Source organism: Oncorhynchus nerka, linkage group LG13 (assembly GCF_034236695.1).
Source record: "Oncorhynchus nerka isolate Pitt River linkage group LG13, Oner_Uvic_2.0, whole genome shotgun sequence".
Lineage (NCBI taxonomy): Eukaryota > Metazoa > Chordata > Actinopteri > Salmoniformes > Salmonidae > Oncorhynchus > Oncorhynchus nerka.
Genome location: NC_088408.1, coordinates 47,404,376 through 47,421,348, shown reverse-complemented (window position 1 = coordinate 47,421,348; position 16,973 = coordinate 47,404,376).

Genomic DNA, 16,973 nt, shown 5'->3' with positions numbered 1-16,973 from the left:
TGGCTTTCTTTCATTGATCCATAATATTCTGAACCTGTTCTCTCCATATATTCTAGTCAGTCTGTTGAGAAAATTAAGATGAAAGGTACACCAAATTTAAAGGGATGGCTTTAGATAAATGTACTAAAAAAACGTACTGAATGTACTGAGAAAATATGATGGCTAGCATGTGGGAGGGTTTCAGTGGTTTAATTACATTTATTCAGCGTGCGCAAGGGCACCACGCCTGCAAATCCTGTTTACATACCTGCGCAAGATAAATCTGAATACCAACTATTGAGAAGTGCATAGGAAAGGCTTGCGTAGGAAAGGCGTACATTTCCTATGTCTGAATCGGGCTCGTAATGCCTATATACTCAAAGCTATAAACATTCCAAGCAGCTTAAGCTTGGTCTTAAAATGAAAATCCTCGGTAGAAAGAACTCTGGTGGCAATAAGACAGAGGCATGAGTGAAGCTCCTCAAAGGTGGTTGACCTAAAAATCTTAAAAACAAGCCGACACTGATATGCGAAGCCATTTCCTATTTTGACTTGCAAATCTCAAATAATGCTTCAAACATCATGTTGCTTAAATAAGAAAACCACTGGAATCATCACCCACATAAACAGTTCCAAACAAATCAATGCCATATTCTTCTCACAAGGTCAGAGAGGATTAATATTGGTCTATGATCCTCTCTAGGTATTGTAATGGAAAGTAAAGGTGGAAGGTGTACACAAATCTGCTAAATTCTTTCTCAATAAGCCTCAGGAAGCAACGTAATCTTAACTCTCTCAGCAGATGCCTCTGGGATTTTAAATAAACATGACAGTATCGTTGATTTGATTGTTTTAGGCAGGCGCTGACTGAGTCAGTAATGCAATGATCTTCAATGAGTTCCCCTGCCGGTCCATTGTGCTAAGGGATTGGTCCCCCACGATAAGGGTGAGGCTGGAACATCCATTTGTGGCTAAGCAGACATCTGGCACATCAAATGTGAATTGATGCAATATCTAAGGATCAACGCAAGGCCTACAGGAGATCATCGCTATTTAAACATAGTACAGTGTAATCTTTATAACCAAATGGACTGTGGGCCCTCATTTGCGCAGTGTAATTTGTGCAATACAGTGCCTGTTCACACAAGTTTGAATACATTGGGCCAATACGATGAGGAGTTTGTCCTGCGTGTGAGGTGCCAGGTGAACTGGGAAAGGAAGTGATTTGATTGGTCAGGACAAGCATCATTTAACATTACATTTAAGTCATTTAGCAGACGCTCTTATCCAGAGCGACTTACAAATTGGTGCTTTCACCTTATGACATCCAGTGGAACAGCCACTTTACAATAGTGCATCTAGGTCTTTTAAGGGGGGGAGAAGGATTACTTTATCCTATCCTAGGTATTCCTTAAAGAGGTGGGGTTTCAGGTGTCTCCGGAAGGTGGTGATTGACTCCGCTGTCCTGGCGTCGTGAGGGAGTTTGTTCCACCATTGGGGGGCCAGAGCAGCGAACAGTTTTGACTGGGCTGAGCGGGAACTGTACTTCCTCAGTGGTAGGGAGGCGAGCAGGCCAGAGGTGGATGAACGCAGTGCCCTTGTTTGGGTGTAGGGCCTGATCAGAGCCTGGAGGTACTGAGGTGCCGTTCCCCTCACAGCTCCGTAGGCAAGCACCATGGTCTTGTAGCGGATGCGAGCTTCAACTGGAAGCCAGTGGAGAGAGCGGAGGAGCGGGGTGACGTGAGAGAACTTGGGAAGGTTGAACACCAGACGGGCTGCGGCGTTCTGGATGAGTTGTAGGGGTTTAATGGCACAGGCAGGGAGCCCAGCCAACAGCGAGTTGCAGTAATCCAGACGGGAGATGACAAGTGCCTGGATTAGGACCTGCGCCGCTTCCTGTGTGAGGCAGGGTCGTACTCTGCAGATGTTGTAGAGCATGAACCTACAGGAACGGGCCACCGCCTTGATGTTATTTGAGAACGACAGGGTGTTGTCCAGGATCACGCCAAGGTTCTTAGCGCTCTGGGACGAGGACACAATGGAGTTGTCAACCGTGATGGCGAGATCATGGAACGGGCAGTCCTTCCCCGGGAGGAAGAGCAGCTCCGTCTTGCCGAGGTTCAGCTTGAGGTGATGATCCGTCATCCACACTGATATGTCTGCCAGACATGCAGAGATGCGATTCGCCACCTGGTCGTCAGAAGGGGGAAAGGAGAAGCACTTGGCAAAAGCCATGCTGATGGCTAAACGTGCTGCGACCAACATCTATTCCTACAGAAGGTCACTGATGTGACTAGAAAACCTGCTGTCTCTTTAGTCCTGGGGCACTGAGACATGACATGATGTGGTGTGAGGGTTGCAGCGAAGAAGCACTGCAGGGAAAAGTTAACTACAGTCCTTCCGATGTGACTGGACAGGGGCCAGCTGTATTCAAAGCACCACATAGGCGACTGCATGGCATACCCGTGCACAGCCACATTGAACTACAGATGTCGGATCTTCATTTGATCACCCTGTTGATGGATACCTGCAATCAGTTCAAAAGTCCAGTTTCAGAAAATAAAGGCTTGTTATTCCCTTGTTGACCTGAAAGGGAAATGTTCAACTTTTACCTCCCTTATCCTACCTCATTTTTACACACTGTGTATAGACTTTTTCTATTGTATTATTGACTGTATGTTTGTTTATTCCATGTGCAACACAGTGTTAATGTTTGTGTCGCACTGCTTTGCTTTATCTTGGCCAGGTCGCGGTTGTACATGAGAACTTGTTCTCAACTAGCCTATCTGGTTAAATAAAGGTGAAATAAAAAATAAATAAAAACTTGTAGTGTATTTGAGGTTTAAAAATGTTTCAAAGGTGTGTAATTTCCACTTTGAAATTTCACTCTATTTTCTCTTACGAAAAATGTATCAACCACTACAAAAATGTCCGTTAATTGTACCCCCAACAGCACACATTTTGGTTGTATCCCCAGACAAGTACACTTGATTCAACTTGTCAACTAATCATCAAGCCCTCAAGTGAGTTGAATCAGGTGAGTTTGTCTGGGGATACAACAGAAATGTGTGCTGTTGGGGGTACAATTAATGGACATTTTTGTAGTGGTTGATATATTTGTCGTAAGAGAAAATAGAGTCTGAGATTTCAAAGTGGAAATTACACACCTTTGAAACCTTTTTAAACCTCAAATACACTACAAGTATTTTATTTTATTTTATTTAACCTTTATTTAACCAGGTAGGCTAGTTGAGAACAAGTCATTGTCAGCTCAAGCTATCTCTCGCAAAACCCATTTCCTTGAACATATGCCCAGGCTAACTGCAGGAAGCTAGAGTGGAAATCATCCCTTTACAGAAACACAGCATTAATAGAACATAAATGTCTTACTATTTATTAAGTATTAATTGTTAACTGTTAATATCAAGCAAATCAGGTAAATAGGTCATTTTTCTCTCTCAAAATAAAAATGAAAATTGTTTTAAATCTATTTGAACTTATAATCACTGGAGACAAATGTGAAACCAGTTACATGGCAGCAAAGTAAAACATTTCAACTTTCCCACAGTGATGTTTATGAAATGAGCCATTACTTGAGGACTGGAATTTGGGGAAAACTGTACTAGATGTCGCCCAAATGGAGCAAATTACTAGCCTATAAATCAACATATCAATACGGTGACATCATTGGTGTATTAAAAATCACTTTTAATTACAATGAGATTTTGCTCTTTTGCTTTCCAATCGGATAACCTTCAGGTAGCAAAGCCACAACAATAACCATAAATGTAGGTTACGTAATCTGATTAAGTGATTTTTCTAACCACGCACCTTGCATCAACCAAACAAAACCCTCTATAATGCAGTAGGCATCAGGATCCAATCCCAGCTACATAAATAACACATCTCAATACATACAGAATTGTGAAATACTGACTTTTTCATAAATAGTCCCAGCACAAACTTTTAAAATATGACTTTACTCATTCAGGTCAACAAACAAATATCCTATACAATAATAGCCTATACCTAAGAATGTGGATATAGGCCTAGCTTCACCACAAATAGCAATGGATGTGAACAGCTATAGTCTAAATGCATCATGCTAGCATCTAATTCAAGTAATTCCCTCCTCATTATATATATACACACTACCGGTCAAAAGTTTTTGCACATCTACTCATTCAAGGGTTTTTCTTTATTTTTTACTATTTTCTACATTGTAGAATAATAGTGAAGACATCAAAACTATGAAATAACACATATGGAATCATGTTGTAACCAAAAAAGTGTTAAACAAATCTAAATATATTTTATATTTGAGATCCTAGCCACCCTTTGCCTTGATGACAGCTTTGCACACTCTTGGTATTCTCTCAGCCAGCGTCATGGGGTAGTCACCTGGAATACATTTCAATTAACAGGTGAGCCTTAAAAGTTAATTTGTGGAATTTCTTTCTGTCTTAATGCGTTTGAGCCAATTACTTGTGTTCTGACAAGGTAGGAGGGGTATACAGAAGATAGCCCTATTTGGTAAAATACCAAGTCCATTTTATGGCAAGAACAGCTCAAATAAGCAAAGAGAAATGACAGACCATCATTACTTAAAACATGAAGTCAATAAGGAACATTTCAAGAACTTTGAAAGTTTCTTCAAGTGCAGTCGCAAAAACCATCAAGCACCATGATGAAACTGACTCTCATGAGGACCGCCACAGGAATGCAAGACCCAGTTACCTCTGCTGCAGAGGATAAGTTCATTAGAGTTACCAGCCTCAGAAATTGCATTCCAAATAAATGCTTCACAGAGTTCAAGTAACAGACACATCTCAACATCAACTGTTCAGAGGAAATTGCATAAATCAGGCCTTTTATGATCGAATTGCTGCAAAGAAACCACTACTAAAGGACACCAATAAGAATAAGAGATTTCCTTGGGCCAAGAAACACGAGCAATGGACATTAGACCGGTGGAAATCTGTCCTTTGGTCTGGAGTCCAAATTTGAGATCTTTGGTTCCAACCGCAGTGTGTTTGTGAGGCGCGGTGTGGGTAAACAGATGATCTCCGCAATGTGTATTTCCCATCGTAAAATATGAAGGTGGACGTGTTATTGATTTTTATTTTTTTATTTAACCTTTATTTAACCAGGTAGGCTAGTTGAGAACAAGTTCTCATTTGCAACTGCGACCTGGCCAAGATAAAGCATAGCAGTGTGAACAGACAACACAGAGTTACACATGGAGTAAACAATTAACAAGTCAATAACACAGTAGAAAAAAAAGGGGAGTCTATATACATTGTGTGCAAAAGGCATGAGGAGGTAGGCGAATAATTACAATTTTGCAGATTAACACTGGAGTGATAAATGATCAGATGGTCATGTACAGGTAGAGATATTGGTGTGCAAAAGAGCAGAAAAGTAAATAAATAAAAACAGTATGGGGATGAGGTAGGTAAAAATGGGTGAGCTATTTACCGATAGACTATGTACAGCTGCAGCGATCGGTTAGCTGCTCAGATAGCAGATGTTTGAAGTTGGTGAGGGAGATAAAAGTCTCCATTATGTTGTGGGGGTGCTTTGCTGGTGACACTGTCTGGGATTTATTCATAATTCAAGGCACACTTACCCAGCATGGCTACCACAGCATTCTGCAGCAATACGCCATCCCATCTGGTTTGGGCTTAGTGGGAGTATCATTTGTTTTTCAACAGGCAATGACCCAACACACCTCCAAGCTGTGTAAGGTCTATTTTACCAAGAAGGAGAGTGATGGAGTGTTCAGTGAAGTCGGACCGCAGAGTGAAGGAAAAGCAGCCTACAAGTCCTCAGCATATGTGGGAACTCCTTCAAGACTGTTGGAAAAGCATTCCAGGTGAAGCTGGTTGAGAGAATGCCAAGAGTGTGCAAACTGCCATGAAGGCAAAGGGTGGCTATTTGAAGAATCAAACAAATCAAAATATATTTTATATTTAACACTTTTTTGGTTACTACATGATTCCATATGTGTTATTTAATAGTTTTGATGTCTTCACTATTATACTACAATGTAGAAAATAGTAAAAAATAAAGAAAAACCCTTGAATGAGTAGGTCTTCTAAAACTTTTGACCATTAGTGTATACACCCTATATAATCCATTAATTTGAAGGGGTGTCCACATACCTTTGTGTGTGTGTGTGTGTATATATATATATATATATATATATATATATATATATATATATATATATATGTATATATAAGGTCCCCTACAGAGAAGCATATGAACCAATTTCAGATGAATTTCTGTTTTGAAGGCTATTAAATCTCATCTAAATGGTATGATGCTACTTACAGCAGGGAGGGAAAGTGATTGTCATTTTGAGCGTGGCTGGTGGTAGCACAAATAGATTGCAGTCCTCCCTCGCTTTTTGTCCTGCTTACCTGCCAAAAATGTACCCGCCAATAATATTCACAGCAGAGGTAGAAGCAGCCAAGTACACTTTCACAATAGAGCATCATTCTCAGTATTCATTAGCATATCCTATGCATGTCCATGAGCATCTTGCAATACACATCAAGTGCTGCCTGTGGTGATTGATATTAGTCTATGACCATTTCAAACACATCAATCATGTAGCCTACCTGATTTGCCTGTAGTTCTGAAGCACATGCCCCCTTGGACCAACCGACCTCACAGATGCGCCAACCACCGAGGCAAGTAGCAGCAGCAGTAGGAGGATATCCGTGGGCATAGTGTCCACACAGACAGCGTTCTGGACCCAGATGTCCAAAAGTCTCGTTTCAGAAAATAAAGGCTACTGTGAGAACTTTCTATGTGCGTCAGACATGATCCCTGGTACCGTTCGCGCCAGAAATACTATAGACACAAATACACACTGAAACATCGGAGGTATTTCATCTCACTGTTGGGAAAGCAATTTCGCCTAAACCTATAAATCCTTCCACGTCAGATGGCTCAGATGTTTTCCCCATCGTATATGTGTGTGACCATGGCGCAGAACGTCCGGTTTTCCTGGCTTTCAAGAGCAGATCTGTTAGCTCTGGTTAAAAGGCGAGAGTGAGCTACAAGGCAGTTCTGTCCCATATTTACGTAATTGAGCACATTATATGATATTATTACAGGGCGGAATTATTTCAAATGATCATGTGGGCTGAAATACCTCAGAACACCTGACACGAGGCTAACATGCTCTCTGCCAAACATCTTTAAATACAGTAAAACATTTCATAAAGTAAATTCTATGACAGTCGTTTTAAACAATGGCTATTCTTTGTTTTCACAATAATGTCCACTCATTGTTTTCATAATACCATATTGATAGCAGGGTTGTGCTCAATTCAGAATTTGATTGAGAATGGCTCAAATATTTCAATTCAACAGGACACAGAATTGCAATTCGAATTAAAGGAAATATAATTGGATTCAATTAAATTCAAATGCCTCTTCTATTCTATACTGAACAAAAATATAAACAGTTCGTACAAGGAAATCAGTCAAATTAAATAAATGCATTAGGCCCTAGTCTATGGATTTCACATGACTGGGAATACAGATATGCCTCTGTTGTCACAGATACCTTAAGAAGGTAGTAGGGGCGTGGATCAGAAAACCAGTCAGTATCTGGTGTTACCACCATTTGCCTCATGCAACGCGACACATCTACTTCGCATAGAGTTGATCAGGCTGTTGATTGTGGCCCGTGGAATGTTGTTCAATTGCTGTTGAATGTTGCTGGATATTGGCGGGAACTGGAACACGTGGTCGAACACTTTGATCCCAGAGCATCCCAAACATGCTCAGTGGGTGACATGTCTGGTGAGTATGCAGACCATGGAAGAACTGGGATCCAAGAATTGATCCAGCTACATGGGGCTGTGCATTATCATGCTGTAATATGAGGTAATGGCGGCGGATGAATGGCACGACAATGGGTCTCAGGATCTCGTCACGGTATCTTCGCATTCAAATTGGCATTGATAAAATGCAATTGTGTTCATTGTCCATAGTTTATGCTTGCCCATACCATAACCTCACCGCCACTACTGGGCGTACTGCCAAATTCACTAAAACGACGTTAGAGGTGGCTTGTGGTAAAGTAATTCATGTTCAGTTATCTGGCAACAGCTGTGGTGGACATTCCTGCAGTCAGCATGCCAATTGCACGCTCCCTCAAAACTTGAGACATCTGTGGCATTGTGTTGTGTGACCAAACTGGGCATTTTACAGTGGCCTTTTATTGTCCCAAGCACAAGGCACACTTGTATAATGATCATGCTGTTTAATCAGCCTCTTGATACGCCATACCTGTCAGGTGGATAGATTGTCTTGGCAAGGGAACATACACTAACATGTAAACAAATTTGTATCAGCTATGAAGGTAGGACCCACGTTGGATAACCAATAGTTTAATAATCCCAAAGGATTATAGACAGGTCAAGGCAGGCAGGGGTAAATAGTCCAGAGAAGTGGGGCAAAGGTACAAGACAGCAGGCAGGCTCAGGCAGAGTGGTCAGGCAGGCAGGCAGGCTAAGAGACAGTACCAGCAAGGGTCAAAACCAGGAGGGAGAGGGAAAAAGAAAGACTGGGTGAACCCAGGCTCTGAGACAAACCACTGGTAGCCTTGAACAAACAAGACAAACTGGCACAGACCGACAGAAAACACAGGTATAAATACACAAGGGATAATGAGGAAGATGGGCGACACCTGGAGGGGGGTGGAGACAATCACAAAGACAGTTGAAACAGTGTGACAAATAACATTTGAGAGAAAGAAGCTTTTTTTGCATATGGAACATTTCTGGGATCTTTTATTTCAGCTCATGAAACATGGGATCAACATTTTACATGTTGCGTTTGTATTTTTGTTCAGTGTATATTAGGCGTAGTCTATACAAATATACATCTTGTACATAAAACATGTCGTTATATAGGCTACATGCACATACAATATTGATGAAACAATAGATTTTGCTGACAAACTCTTAAAATGAATGATCAAGGAAAACAAAAACTGTATGTGAATATTGTAAATTATTGTATTTCATTAATCACTTATATTTTAAATATGGGGAAAATACTACATTTTCTAGGCTACATTGATTTAACCCTCATGTTGACCCCAAAGCCTTCAAAAATAATCCAAACAAACTAAATGGTTGGTGGAAATACACTATATATAAATAAAAGTACGTGGACACAACTTCAAATTAGTGAATAAAGCCATTTCAACCACACCGTCGCTGACAGATGTATAAAATTGAGCACACAGCCATCTCCATAGACAAACATTGGCAGATGAATGGCCTTACTGAAAAGCTCAGTGACTTTCAACGTGGGATGCTACCTGCTACCAGTTCATCAAATTTCTGCCCTGCTAGTGCTTCCCTGGTCAACTTCAAGTGCTGTTATTGTGAAGTGGAAACGTTTAAGAGCAATAAAGGTTCAGCTGCAAAGTGATAGGCCACACAAGCCCACAGAAAGGGACCGCCGAGGGCTGAAACGCGTAAAAATCCCCTGTCCTCGGGTTGCAACACTCACTACGAGTTCCAAACTGCCTCAGGAAGCAACGTCAGCACAAGAACTGTTCGTCGGTCGCGTCATGAAATGGGTTTACATGGCCGAGCAGTCGCACATAAGCCTATGTGCAATGCCAAGCATCGGCTGGAGTGGTGTAAAGCTCGCCGCCATTGGACTCTGGAGCAGTGGAAACACATTCTCTGGAGGGATGAATCACGCTTCACCATCTGGCAGTCCGATGGAAGAATCTGTATTTAGCAGATGCCAGGAGAACGTTACCTGCCCAACTGTATAGCTCCAACTGTAAAGTTTGGTGGATGAGGAATAATGGTCTGGGGCTGTGTTTCATGGTTTGGGCTAGGCCCCTTAGCTCCAGTGAAAGGAAATCTTAACGCTACAGCATACAGTGACAGTCTAGGCAATTCAGTGCTTCCTACTATGTGGCAACAGTTTGGGGAAGGCCCTTTCCTGTTTCAGCATGACAATGCCCCTGTGCACAAAGCGAAGTCCATACAGAAATGGTTTGTTGAGATTGGTGTGGAAGAACTTGACTGGCCTGCACAGAGCCCTGACTTCAACCCCATCAAACACCTTTGGGATTAATTGGAATGCCGACTGCAGGCCAGGCCTAATTGCCCAACATCAGTGCCCAACCTCACTATTGCTGTCCCCACAGCAATGTTCCAACATCTACTGGAAAGCCTTCTAAGAAGAGTGGAGGCTGTTAAAAAAAATACAAGGGGGACCAACTCCATATTAATGTCCATGATTTTGGATTGAGATGCTCGATGAGCAGGTGTCCACATACTTTTGATCATGTAGTAAGGCTATTCTAAGCACTAAGGTTAAAATAATATGAACATTGTTTCCAGACAAAAGTCATATATTGTTTGGTATCTGGAAGTGTCAGATTCAATGAAACTCTCATGTTCTATGACGGAGTTGAATTTCATTGAATTGCACTGAATTCAATTCTACTTTCTATCTCTCAAACTCAAATTCAAATTCTACATCCTGGGAGGTGTGGCCAATTAAATTCGAATTTCAACTCATAAATTGTTTGGGAGTCAATTGTCGCTGGAGGAGCAATAATGGCCCCGGAGGAGATGGCTGCCGTTTTACGGTCCCCTACCCAATTGTGCTATTATGTATGTTTTTTTGTGTTATTTGTAACATATTTTGTACATAATGTTTCTGCCACCATCTCTTATGACCGAAAAGAGCTTCTAGATATCAGGACAGCGATTACTCACCCCGTACGGGAATAATACTTTTTCTTTAACGAGTTAGACGCAAAGGATTTACTCCAGACACCCGACAAGGCCCTCATCCCCGTCTTTCGCAGGAGAAAGAGAGGGAGAAATCGGGGACGTAGATCTGGGTGCCTTGTAAGGATATGACGGCGAGTTTACCATTGGTCCTATTGGCCAAAGTACAATCATTGGATAATAAAATAGATGAGCTACGAGCATGTATATCCTACCATTAAAAACTGTAATATCTTGTGTTTCACCGAGTCGTGGCTGAACGACGACATGAATAACATACAGCTGGCGGGTTTTACGCTTTCGGCAGGATAGAACAGGCGCCTCGTAAAAGTATTCACACCCCTTGGCGTTTTTCCTATTTTGTTGCATTACAACCTGTAATTTAATTGGATTTCTATCTGGATTTCATGTAATGGACATACACAAAATAGTCCAAATTAGTGAAGTGGAATTTAAAAAATAAGAGACTCCCCAAACATATGGAAGAAGGTACTCTGGTCAGATTAGACTAAAATTTTGCTTTTTGGCCATCAAGGAAAACGCTATGTCTGGCGCAAACCCATTACCTCTCATCCCCCCTGGTCAGAATTGAAGGAATGATGGATAGCGCTACATACAGGGAAATTCTTGAGGGAAACCTGATTCAGTCTTCCAGAGATTTGAGACTGGGATGGAGGGTCACCTTCCAGCAGGACAATGACCCTAAGCATACAGCTAATGCAACACTCGAGTGGTTTAAGGGGAAACATTTAAATGCCTTGGAATGACCTAGTCAAAGCCCAGACCTCAATCCAATTGAGAATCTGTGGTATGACTTAAAGATTGTTGTACACCAGCGGAACCCATCCAACTTGAAGGAGCTGGAGCAGTTTTGCCTTGAAGAATGGGCAAAAATCCCAGTGGCTAGATGTGCCAAGCTTATAGAGACATACCCAAAGAGACTTGCAGCTGTAAGTACTGCAAAAGGTGACTCTACAAAGTATTGACTTTGGGGGGGTAAATACTTATGCACGCTCAAGTTTTCAGTTTTTGGTCTTATATTTAGCATCTTCAAAGTATTAGGCATGTTGTGTAAATCAAATGATACAAACCCCCCAAGAATCCATTTTCATTCCAGGTTATAAGGCAACAAAATAGGGAAAATGCCAAGGGGGTGAATACTTTCGCAAGCCACTGTGAGACAAGGGGTCACAGTCTATGTGTATTTGAAAAACAAAAGTTGGTGCACGAAATCAAAGGAATCCTCAAGGTTTTGCTCGCCTGAGGTAGAGTATTTCATGATACGCTGTAGAACACATTATTTACCAGGAGAGTTTTCATCTATATTCTTCGTAGCTGTCTATTTACCAACACAAACCGATGCTGGCACAAAGACCTCACTCAATGAGCTGTATACGCCATAAGCAAACAGGAAAACGCTCATCCAGAGGCAACGCTCCTAGTGGCCGGGGACTTTAATTAATGCAGGTAAACATAAATCCATTTTACCTAATTTCTACCAGCATGTTAAATATGCAACCAGAGGGGGAAAAAAACTCTAGAACACCTTTACTCCGCACACAGAGACGCATACAAAGTTCTCTCTCGCCCTCCATTTAGAAAATATGACCATAATTCTATCCTCCTGATTCCTGCTTTACAAGCAAAAACTAAAGCAGGAAGTACCAGTGACTGCCAATAAAAAAAGTGGTCAGATGAAGCAGGTACTAAGTAAGCTACAGGACTGTTTTGCTAACACAGACTGGAATATGTTCTGTGATTCCTCCAATGGCATTGGCTTCATCAATGTGCATCGATGATGTCGTCCCCACAGTGACTGTACATACATACCCCAACCAGAAGCCATAGATTACAGGCAACATCTGCACTGAGCTAAAGGGTAGAGCTGCCACTTTCAAGGAGCGGGACCTCTAACCCGGAAGCTTATAAGAAATCCCGTTATGCCCGCCGACGAACCATCAAGCAGGCAAAGCGTCAATACAGGACCAAGCTTTAATCGTACTACACCGGCTCCGGCGCTCGTTGGATGTGGCAGGGCTTGCAAACTATTACAGACTACAAAGGGACCATTGAGCTGCCCAGTGACACGAGCCTACCAAACAAGCCAAATTACTCCTATGCTCGCTTTGAGGCAAGTAACACTGAAACATGCATGAGAGCACCAGCTGTTCCGGACGACTGTGTGATCACGCTCTCTGTACCAGATCTAAGTAAGACCTTCAAACAGGTCAACATTCACAAGGCCGCAGAACCAGACGGATTACCAGGACGTGTACTCCGAGCATGCACTGACCAACTGGCAAGTGTCTTCACTGACATTTTCAACCTGTCCCTGACTGAGTCCAATTTGCTTACCGCCCCAACAGATCCACAGATCTCTATTGCACTCCACACTGCCCTTTCCCATCTGGATAAAAAGAACACCTATGTGAGAACACTGTTCATTGACTACAGCCACGCTGATCCTCAACATGGGGGCCCTCAGGAGTGCGTGCTCAGTCCTCTCCTGAACTCCCTGTTCACTCATGACTGCATGGCCAGGCACAACTCCAACACCATCATTAAGTTTGCAGATGACACAACAGTGGTTGGCCTGATCACCGACAACAATGAGACATCGAGGAGGTCAGAGACCTTGCCGTGTGGTGCCAGGACAACAACCTCTCCCTCAACATGATCAAGACAAAGAAGATGATTGTGGACTACAGGAAAAGGAGGACCGAGCAGCCCCCCATTCTCACCGACTGTAGTGGAGCAGGTTGAGAGCATCAAGTTCCTTGGTGTCCACATCACCAACAAACTACCATGGTTCAAACACACCAAGACAGTTGTGCAGAGGGCATGACAAAGCCTATTCCCCTTCTTGTACTCTTGTATTCCTTAAGGAAGATTAGCAGTATATTCCTATACTCCTTATGGAGGAGTAGCAGTATGCACCTGCACTCCTGCGCTCATTGTGTACTTCTGATAGTACTATAAGTATACTCCTGATACTACTGTATCATTAGACTATCCCGACCTGCAAACAGGATCAGGACAGAACCTGGAAGTGTCTGAATAGGCTAAAACACAGGGAGCGTAATACTATTATGTGCCAAACTGAAATCTGAGATTAACATACTAAAACGCAGCATCTGTTCAGGCCAGGCAGAGTCACAAGGGTGCATCAACACAATTTAGGGATTGGCTGTCAGCACCACACATAGTAAAAGGGATGTAGACATTTTTTTATGGTTTTAGGGCAGCACCACAGGGCAAAGCCAATATTTCTCTGCAGAAAAGATTTGTAAGTTACTAACTTCATGTTCTCTGATGCACATGGTGTCATGATATGAGCTGTCCCATTACTGTATGTGGCATTACATAGGCTACAAGTTATGTAAGATTCAACCCTAACCCATGTTTGTGTTTTTTATTAAACAGGCTGCTAGGGTTGAAGCTAGGGTTAGAGTTGAACTGGGATGTGGACATGAAGCTAGGGTTATGGTTAAGATTGGAGCTGGAGCCAAGGTAACTCTAACCCTCAACCACAACCCTAACCTTAACCCTAACCCTAGCTGTCCACATCCCAGTTCAACACTAAACCAGCCTCAACTAAAACCCTTACCCTAACCCTAGCTGTCCACATCCCGGTTCAACACTAAACCAGCCTCAACTAAAACCCTTACCCTAGCCCCTAGATTAATGTCCACATCCCGGTTCAACACTAAACCAGCCTCAACTAAAACCCTTACCCTAACCCCTAGATTAATGTCCACATCCCGGTTCAACACTAAACCAGCCTCAACTAAAACCCTTACCCTAACCCCTAGATTAATGTCCACATCCCGGTTCAACACTAAACCAGCCTCAACTAAAACCCTTATCCTAACCCCTAGATTAATGTCCACATCCCGGTTCAACACTAAACCAGCCTCAACTAAAACCCTTACCCTAACCCCTAGATTAATGTCCACATCCCGGTTCAACGCTAACCCTAACCCGGTATTCAAGATATCAGGATGTAAAATGCAGTAGTTCTCAATGACCGCAGTGTACACTACAAGTGCAATGCATAGTGTTATAGCACCACCACCTGCTGTTCCAGAGCACTGGCACACACAAGACTACAGGGAACACTTGGATTTCATTTGAACAAACATTCTATTGCATAACTTTCAACCAATAGAGGGCGGCATGGTCTAAAACAAGTTTTAGAGTGGAAATTTGTCTTACAGAAATACCTACCAGATAGAAAAGTACCTGATGGCAAGGTCTTCTTTTATGAGATACTGTATATATCTAATTTAATACGTTTTTAATTTTTTTTTTTAAATGCAATGAACAATTGATTGGAATTATAAAATGATTTTACAGATGCTTAAAATGATTTGCACATGGGGGAAACTCACCCTATCCACTGCTACCAATGTGTATCACCCACCTGGGTGATGACAAAGTAGCCATAGCTTCAGAAAGCTCAACACATCAGCTATCACAGAGGTAATCCAATATGTCTCCCATGACATAAATCATTTAGAATGGTGTTGCAGTTCTTTCATAGCATGTGTGGCAGTTTAATATGGTTTGAACTGACAGATTTTCTCCCACCTCCCCAATCACTTCTCCCCACACATAATTCATCTGGATTTGGTGGGCGGAAGATTGCAGCACTTGATGCAAAGCCAACCGCATGACATTACATCGTTTTTTTTTTCATCTCTCTTCATTAGAAATTAATCTGCACTAACCAATTGTCAACTGATGATGATGGTTCTGTTGAATATGACAGTGAGCATGGCATAATACAATAGTATGTTTACTGTAGATGCTTGTTAAAATATTTTTTACAATATACTGTATGAATATGAATTATGTTATACTTATAATATGTTATATTATACTTCAAGCTGATTTCATCAACTTTGGTAACTTGGGTAAACAATGGAATTAACAAAGCAATTAATGGTAAAATCCCCTACTGAATTCCAAACCCACATAATGGTTCTATGAGTATCAATTTAGCTATTGAACAATTCAACATAGATCTTATCATTAATCTGTAAAGGGAATTTGTGTTTGCATTTTTTTTCAACACAAATTCCGCACACACACATGCATTATGTTCGTCTATCCTCGTGAGGACCTACAATGTATTTCCACTCAAAATTCTATTTACCCTAAACCTAACTTTAACCCTATATTCTAACCCTTACCCTAACCTTAACCAATAACCGAAACCTAACTCCTAAACCTAACCACTTACCCTAACACTAATTATAACCCTAACCATAATTGTAACCCTAAACCTCACTCCTAAATTTAAAGTAGCCTTGTCCTCATAGAGACTATTCTTGTAGTGACTTTTGGGGATTTCAGGTCCTCACAAGGATAGAACCAACACACACACAAAGAGTTGCCTAATCATAATAGTTAAGCCCTGTATTAGGGTGTATTTGTAGTGAGGATTGGATTGCCAATCCTCACTACAAATGGGCATCCAATCCTCACTACAAATGGGCATCCAATCCTCACTACAAATGGGCATCCAATCCTCACTACAAATGGGATTCCAAGCCCCCTCACCATCTGTTACTGGTTTACTGAGGACCACAGACAGCGGTCATCTGATGAGTCAACAATAGACAACATTTGTAGACAGATTACACCATGTAACAGGCATCACTGTAACATAACAGGGTTTAGCATATTGCATAAATGCCAGTTAACCAGAAACAGCAGTTGTTTCTCTGCAGACAGAGGACAATGGATCAAACTGTGCCGTGGCTCAATGACAGTGATGTCATTTTTCTGCTGAATGTGTAACGAATCTCTTCTTCGCCTGAGGAGGAGTAGGAAATATCGGACCAATGTGCAGCGTGGTAAGTGTTCGTCATATTTATTACACTGAACACAGAAAACAAGCGAATAAAGGAAAACCGAAACAGTCCCGTAAGTTGAAAACACTGAAACAGAAAATAACCACCCACAAACAAGAGTGAGAAAACCGGCTACCTAAGTATGGTTCTCAATCAGAGACAATGATTGACAGCTGCCTCTGATTGGGAACCATACCAGTCCAAACACATAGAAATATAAACCCAAGAACAAAACATAGAATGCCCACCCCAACTCACGCCATGACCAACCTAAAATAGAGACATACAAAAGGAACTAAGGTCAGGACGTGACAGAATGAGTTAGCCATATCACATGACATCTATG